A 7,252-nucleotide genomic window follows, 5' to 3' on the forward strand; every position below is an offset into this window, starting at 1 on the left:
TCTGTCCCAAACTCCTCCTGGGCATGGTAAATAAAGTCCAATAACTCTATTTTTTGTCTGTTTGCTTATTTATGTTTGGTGGGGGCAGATTATTCCTTGTTAAAAGAAAGCACTGACTCAATTAAATAGAATCCTAGACCTGGAATCTGGAAGATTTGAGATCAAGTCTGCTTTAAGACACTGTGTGACTATGGGCAACTTACCCACTCTTTGCCTCAGTTTCCTTACCTGTGAAATAAGGATAATAGCGTTTATTTCAAAAGAATCCTTTAAAGTTCATCAAAAGTGGATTTGGACAAGAGCTTAAACTCATTCCATTTTATCTGTTCTGTCTTGGACAAGCCCTGGGGACCTCTTTGGGCAGTTGGTGGTACAGAGGACAGAGAGTAGACCCTGGAGTCAGAAGGATGTGAGTTCAATTCCAGCCCCAGATACTTCATAGTTGGGTGACCCTGGGCAGGTCATTTCACCTAATTAGACTCAGTTTCCTCATCGATCAAGTGAGTGGAGAAAAGAATGGTCAATCACACCAGTAGCTTTAGGAAGAAAACCCCAAAGAGGGTAAAAGGCAAGAGTAAAATAATTGAATCATAAAAATAAAAAAGGAATCTAGGAGAGGAGTAACACATTTCCTCCTGGGACTGTTAATAATTCCAGAAATTACCTTTCTCCCCAGTCTTCTCTAATTAGACACTCAGTAGGATCTTAACAAATGCTAATTAAATAGCAGAGTCCTAAAGAAGATGGTGATTTGCTTTTGTGATCGTGATGGTAATGCTAAAGGTCTGGGAACCCTTTAAGCCAGCTCTTCAGGTTTTTAAAAGAAAATTCACTTTTTCTGTATCTGTTTTTGCCCAAGGGTCTTCTTGTATTTCAGGGGGTTATGGGATGTTAACCAAAACTCCCTGCATGTCCAGCAGCTCAAGGAGAGAGAGAGAGAAAGACAGACAGACAGACAGATAGTGACAGAGAGAGTGACAGAGAGAGGAAGACAGAGGAAAGGAGCTAGAGAAAAAGGGAGGGAGAGGTAAAGGGGGGGAATAATGAACAAACATGGAGAAAGAAAACACAGGACCCTACAGAATAAGGAGGAAAGAGTGAAGGGGTCATCCTTGCAGCTAATTTTTCATGAAGGAAAAGTAAAAAAAAAAAAAGCAGGTTAAGGGTGGAAATTTGGGGAGGGGGGGGTCCCTGCAGGGAGATAGAGCATGAGATGCTAAATTTCCAAAAAATCTGCTTAAAACACAGAAGGAGGGAGCAGGGCAATGTTGTTACTTCTGTATTGAATGTCCTATCTATTTTTGTAAAGAAATGACCCATAGGGGTAGCTAGGAGGCACAGGGGAGGTTCAGCCATGTGGTACAATGGGGAGAGCACCAGCCCTGGGGACAGGAGGACATGAATTCGAGTCAGACATTTAGTAATTGCCTAGAGGTGGACCTTGGGCAAGTCACTTAACCCCATTGCCTTACAAAAGTAACAAAATAAAATAATCAAAAAAATGGCCCATAAGGATGGTAATGCCAGGCTCATAGACAATGCTCTAGGTCTAAGGAACTGCTCTCTTAGGCTGATATTGGTCAAGTCTGAGAATGGACTATACTCACCTGGATTTTCTGAACTGAACAGGCAGTTTTCACATAAAGGATTCAACACTATTCCTTAGCCATAAGAAAAAATGCTCCAAAACATTTTTATTGAAATTTTACTTTGTATTCTCCAATTAACCCTGTTATAAAAGTTTTTCAACATTCACATACTTGCATATTTAGAAGTCCCACAATTTTCTGGCACCCTTGCTTCCCACCTCTCTCACCTCAGTGGCAGTCTAGTGAATGCTGTAAAAATATATTTATGTTTAACATGTTTACATATTAGGCATTTTTGATATTCAGAATTAGTATTAAGGGAAAAGAAAGAAAATCATGGGATAGAAGGAAAACATAAGAGAAATTTTTAAAAAGTGAACAGTGTTCATTCAGATGGACCAGAGAGCAAGTGCTTCCAGCAAGGTTGTTCATCTCACAGTTGTTGGTGATGTATATACATGTATATATATTGTTCCCTTGGTTCTGTTGCCTTTTCTCAGCTGCAGATCCTCTAACTCATTCCATGCTTCCCTAGAGTTCATGATTCATGGTTTCTTATAGAATGATACTATTTCATAACATTCATATTCCATAAATTGCTCAGCCATTCCGGAAATGGAGGACATCCCCCCCAGTTTCCAATTTTTACTACTACAAAACAGCTCTAATAAATATTTTGGAACATGGGGAAATTTTCCCATTTTTTATAATTTTCTTCTGGATATAGGTCTAGTATTGGTATTACTAAGTCAAAAGGTATGCTCACTTTAATTTAATTTAATGCTCTTGGGGCATAATACCATATTACTCTCCAGAATGGTTGGATGATGACACAACTCTACCAACAGTGCACTCATGTTCCAGTCTTCATCCAATCTCTCCAACATTGTTTTGCCTTTTCTCATCTTAGCTAATCTGAGAGTTATGAGGTGTCTCATAGTTGTTTTAAACTGTTTTTCTCTAATCAAGAATGATTTGGAGCATTTTATCTTGTAGTTATAGATAGCTTTAATTTCTTCATTTGAGAACAACCTGGTCATATCCCTTGACTTTATTAATGATTTGCTATCTTACAAATTTGGTTCATTTCTCTATATATTTCAGAAATGAGACCATTATCGAAACTCCTAGCTGTGAAAATTGTTTCCCCACCTTTCTTTTACTTCCAATCTTGAAAGCATTGGCTTAATTAGTGCAAAAAACTTCTTAATTCAATAAAGTCAAAATCAAACATTTGGCAATTATTAAAGGACTTTTTCTTATTTGGTCATGAATTTCTCCCCTTTCCATTGACCTGACAGAGGATTTCTTAGTCTATTCATTTATTATGATGTCACCCTTTATGTCTAAATCCTGTATCCTATTTTGACCTTATTTTGGGATAGGCTGTGAGATCTGGTGCTATATCTAGTTTTTGCCAAACTCTTTTCCAGTACTTCCAAGAGTTTTTGTCACATAGTGAATTCCCAGGCTAGAAGTGAATGTGTTTGACTTTCTCAAAAAACAGTCATTTATTAGTTTCTTTTGAACCTGTGCTAATCCCATGATTCATTACTCTGTTTTGTAACTAGTAGTAGGGAATTTGGATGACTGCCTCTTTATAGTGCAATTATAGATCTGGTAGGGCCAGTCTACCTTACTTTACATTTTTTTCATCACTTCCCTTGCTATTTTTGAACTTTTCTTAATCCAGATGAATTTTCTTACTACTTTTCTAGTTCAGTAGAAGGAATTTGATAGCTTGATGGGTTTGGCACTGAATAAGTAATTTAGTTGGGGAAGACGTCATTTTTATTACATTAGCTTGGCCTATCCATGAGCAATTAATGTTTTTTCCCAATCATTTAGGTCTGACTATTTGCATGAAAAGTTAATTGTGTTCATACATTTTCTAGGTTTGTCTTAGGAGACAGATTCCAAAGTATTTTATGTTGTCTGCAGTTACTTTATATGGAATTTCACATCTCATCTCTTGGGCTTTGGCATTGTGGTTCATATATAGAAACACTGATGACTTACGTGTGTTTTTTTATATCCTGCTACTTTACTGAAATCGTTATAGATTTCAGAGGGCTTTCTAGGGTTCTCTAAGTATATCATCACATCATCTGCAAAATGTTAAAATTTTGCTTCCTCTATGCCAATTTTAATTCCTTTAATTTCCTTTTCTTCTCACTGCTAAAGCTAAAACTTCTAATGCTCTCTCTCTCTCTCTATCTATATATATTTTTCAAAATGGAAAATGCATTTAAGCAACTTGAGCAGGGTCATACAACTGGGCAATTATGAACTGTCTGAGGTTGGATTTGACCTCAGGTCCTCCTGAATCCAGGGCCAGTGCTTTATCCGCTGCACCACATAGCTGCGCCTCTAAGGTAATACTGAATAATAACATTGACAGTGGGCATCCTTGTTTCACTGCTAACTTTACTGGAAATGCTACTTAGCTAATCCCCAACACATATTATATTTGTTCCTGGTTTTACAGAGATTCTGCTTAGTATTTTAAGGAAAACTCCATTTATTCCTAAACTCTCTAGAGTTTTTAATATGAACGGATGTATTTTGTCAAAGACTTTTTCAGCATCTACTGAGATAATAAGATTTCTGTTGGTTTTGTTATTAATATATTCAATTTTTCAGTGTTTTCCTAATACTGAGCCATTCCTGTGTAACAGGTATAAATCTTCCCCAGTCATGATGTACTAATCTAGTACTAATGTCCTGTAATCTCTTTGCCAAAACGTTAAGATTTTTCCTTTAATGTTCAGTAAGGAAATTACTCTATAATTGTCTTTGTTTTGACTCTTCCTGGTTTAATCAGCACCATAATCTTTCCATAGGAGGAATTTAGCAAAACTATTTTTAAAAATAATTTATACGGAACTGGAATTAGTTGTACCTTAAATGTTTGGTAGAATTCACTTATAAATCCTTCCTAACTTGTAGATGTTCCTGTTTAATTAATTGATGGCTTCTTTAATTTCTTTTGCTGAAATGGGGTTATTTTATTTTTCCTTTTGTTAATCTGGGTAGTTTGTATTTTTGTAAATATTCAAGCAGTCCCCACAGGGTGTTCAAATGGATTGACATAACTTTGGGCGATATAGCCCTGAACTGTCTCTTTAATTTCCTCCTCAATGGTGGTGAGTTCACCCTTTTCATTGTTGAAACTGGTGATTCCAGATTGTTATTGATTAGAGAAATGCAAAATAAAACAACTCTGAGGTATCATCTCACATCTATTACAGTGACTAAGATGACAAAGAAAGGAAAATGATGACTTTTGGAGAGGATAATGGGACTTCAATGCTATGTCCAAAGAGCAATAAAACTGCTCCTAACATTTGAGCCATCTGTATCATTATTAGGCTTATATCCAGAAGAAATCATGAAAAATGGAAAAATCTCACACATTCAAAAATATTCAAAGGAGCTCTTTTTGTAGTGGCAAAAAATTAGAAATTGGGGGGATGCCCATCCACTGGGGAATGGCTGGACAAGATAGGGTGCGTGAATATTGTGGAGTATTATAATTTAGTAAGAAATCATGAGAGGTCAGACTTTAGAGAAGCCTCCAAAGCCTCATATGGACGGATGCTAAGTGAAGGGAGAAGAACCAAATGAATGTTGTGCACATTAATAATCATTAATAATGGTTCTCCAGGATGGAGGTGGCTCCTCTCCGCTGTCCAGTGACTAAGGACAATCCTGAAAGGAAACACTGAGAGGAAACAGCTGTGCAGTCTGGGGGCAGAGCAAAGCAGGCCATGTCCATGTTTTACTAACTTCTTTTTGTTTTTCCTTCCTACCTCATTGTTTTCCCCTTAGTTCTAATTCCTCTTCCCCAATATGACCAATATGGAAATATGTGGAACACAAATGACCCTGTACAACTTTGACCAGATTCTGAAGCTTCCTGGGGAGGGAGAGGGAAAGGAGGGTGGTAGAAAAATGAGGAAGATGTTGAAACAAAAGAAAACAGAAGGAGAGACCAGGGCAAGGTTGCTCCTCTGCCTCCTCTCCACTTTTGTAAGGAAATGGCCCTTCAGGAAGGTCCTGCCAGTCTCCTAGACAAGGTGCTCTGAGGCTGATCTTGTTTAACCCTGAGATTGAAGGGCACTCACCTGGTCTGGGGGGCTGGGGCTCCCAGGGGCCATTCCCTCAGGTTCCAGGCTCCCTGATTGGTCCATTCTGGGTCCTCTGCAGACTGAAATGGAAAGGAAGGATCCTAGAGGGGCAGAGGTCTGTCCTTGTCTTCCTGGGCAGGGGGCTGACCTAGAGGGAGTTACAGAGGGTGAGACCCCACAAGGGACAGAGAGAGACTCTGGCCTCACCCTCCGGGAGAGACTCCAAGGTAAGGAAGGGGCAGCAGGCTGGGCCCCCTCTCCCCTTTTTCTCCCCACTCCCCTTCAGGAGACAGAGGGAGCTTTGGGATTCCAGAGGGGATGAGGACAATCAGAGGTCCAGGACTCCTCCCACTGACTCCCTGGAGGCTTTCCATCCCCTCCCCCAGCACCCCCCACATGTGCAGACACCATCCAGACCACTGACTTCTTGCTTGCCCCAGGAGGGAGGGACAGCTGGCCATGGGGAGGGCTCTGGCCCTCTGGCCCAGGAATGACCAGGGGAAGCCTGAGACTGAATCCCTTCTGGGAACCAGCTCCTGGAAGGGAGCTGAGGCTCTGGAAGCTGAGGAGGCAGGGCCCCAGGAGTCTGGGGAAGGGGAGCAGGGGGAGGGTCTCAGAGGCCCCCAGCAGGGAGATCAGGATGGCCAGAAGGACTCCAGAGGGACACTGAGGCTGGGAAAGCTGGAGGACCATGTCCTGAGGTCCTGAGCTGGGGGAACTCCTGGGACCTTCTGGGAGAGCAGAAGCTTGGGGTCCAGGAGCCAGGGCTGGGAGGGGGGCTGCTCCCTCCAGACACTCACCTCTTGGTCAGATGAGCAGGATGAGACCCCAGACAAGGGGCAGCCAGCGGACACCAGGAAGTGGGGGTGCGGGGAAGGGGAGTGGGCTCCTAATCATTTGAGACCTGCAGCCCCCCCAGAGCTGGTTTCCAGGAGACAGAAACCTCAGGTCCAGGAAGGCAGAGAGATCTGGGCTCCAAGGGAAGAGGGCAGAGGTTTCTCAGCTAGACAAGTTCTGGCTTCTTCTCAGGCCACTTTAGAGGGATCTCCAAGTCCCCAGAGCCCCACTCAGCCCAGGACCCCTCCTCCTCTTCTCCCCAAGCCCTGCCCCCCAACCTTGTGGAAGGCATTCCTAGAAGTCTCTCTTCACTGGAAGGAGCTCTTCTCCACTCCACACTCCTCCCATCCTTAAAACTCCACCCAAGCCTGCGGGGTCTACCTGGACCCGCCCAGCAATCACCTTCAAGAGCTGCTGCATCCGTTCCCCCTTCCCTGAGATTTAGACCCTCCCCCTCCTCAGGAGCAGGAATGTCATGATCCCCTTTGTGCAGCAGACTGAGGGGAGGTCTTATAGTTTGAGGGTAAACTGAGGGTCCCTCTGTGACCCTTTAGAACTAATGGTCATTTGTCCTAAACTCCATTGGCTGCTGATCCAGTAGGAGTCTTCCACTGTCTGACCTCACAGAGAGGGAGGTCAGATCTGGGTGCAAAATTCACCTAAAATATGATAAGAAGGGGATTTTTTTTTTTTTAG

This window comes from Macrotis lagotis, chromosome 1, assembly GCF_037893015.1.
Source record: "Macrotis lagotis isolate mMagLag1 chromosome 1, bilby.v1.9.chrom.fasta, whole genome shotgun sequence".
Taxonomy (NCBI): Eukaryota; Metazoa; Chordata; class Mammalia; order Peramelemorphia; family Peramelidae; genus Macrotis; species Macrotis lagotis.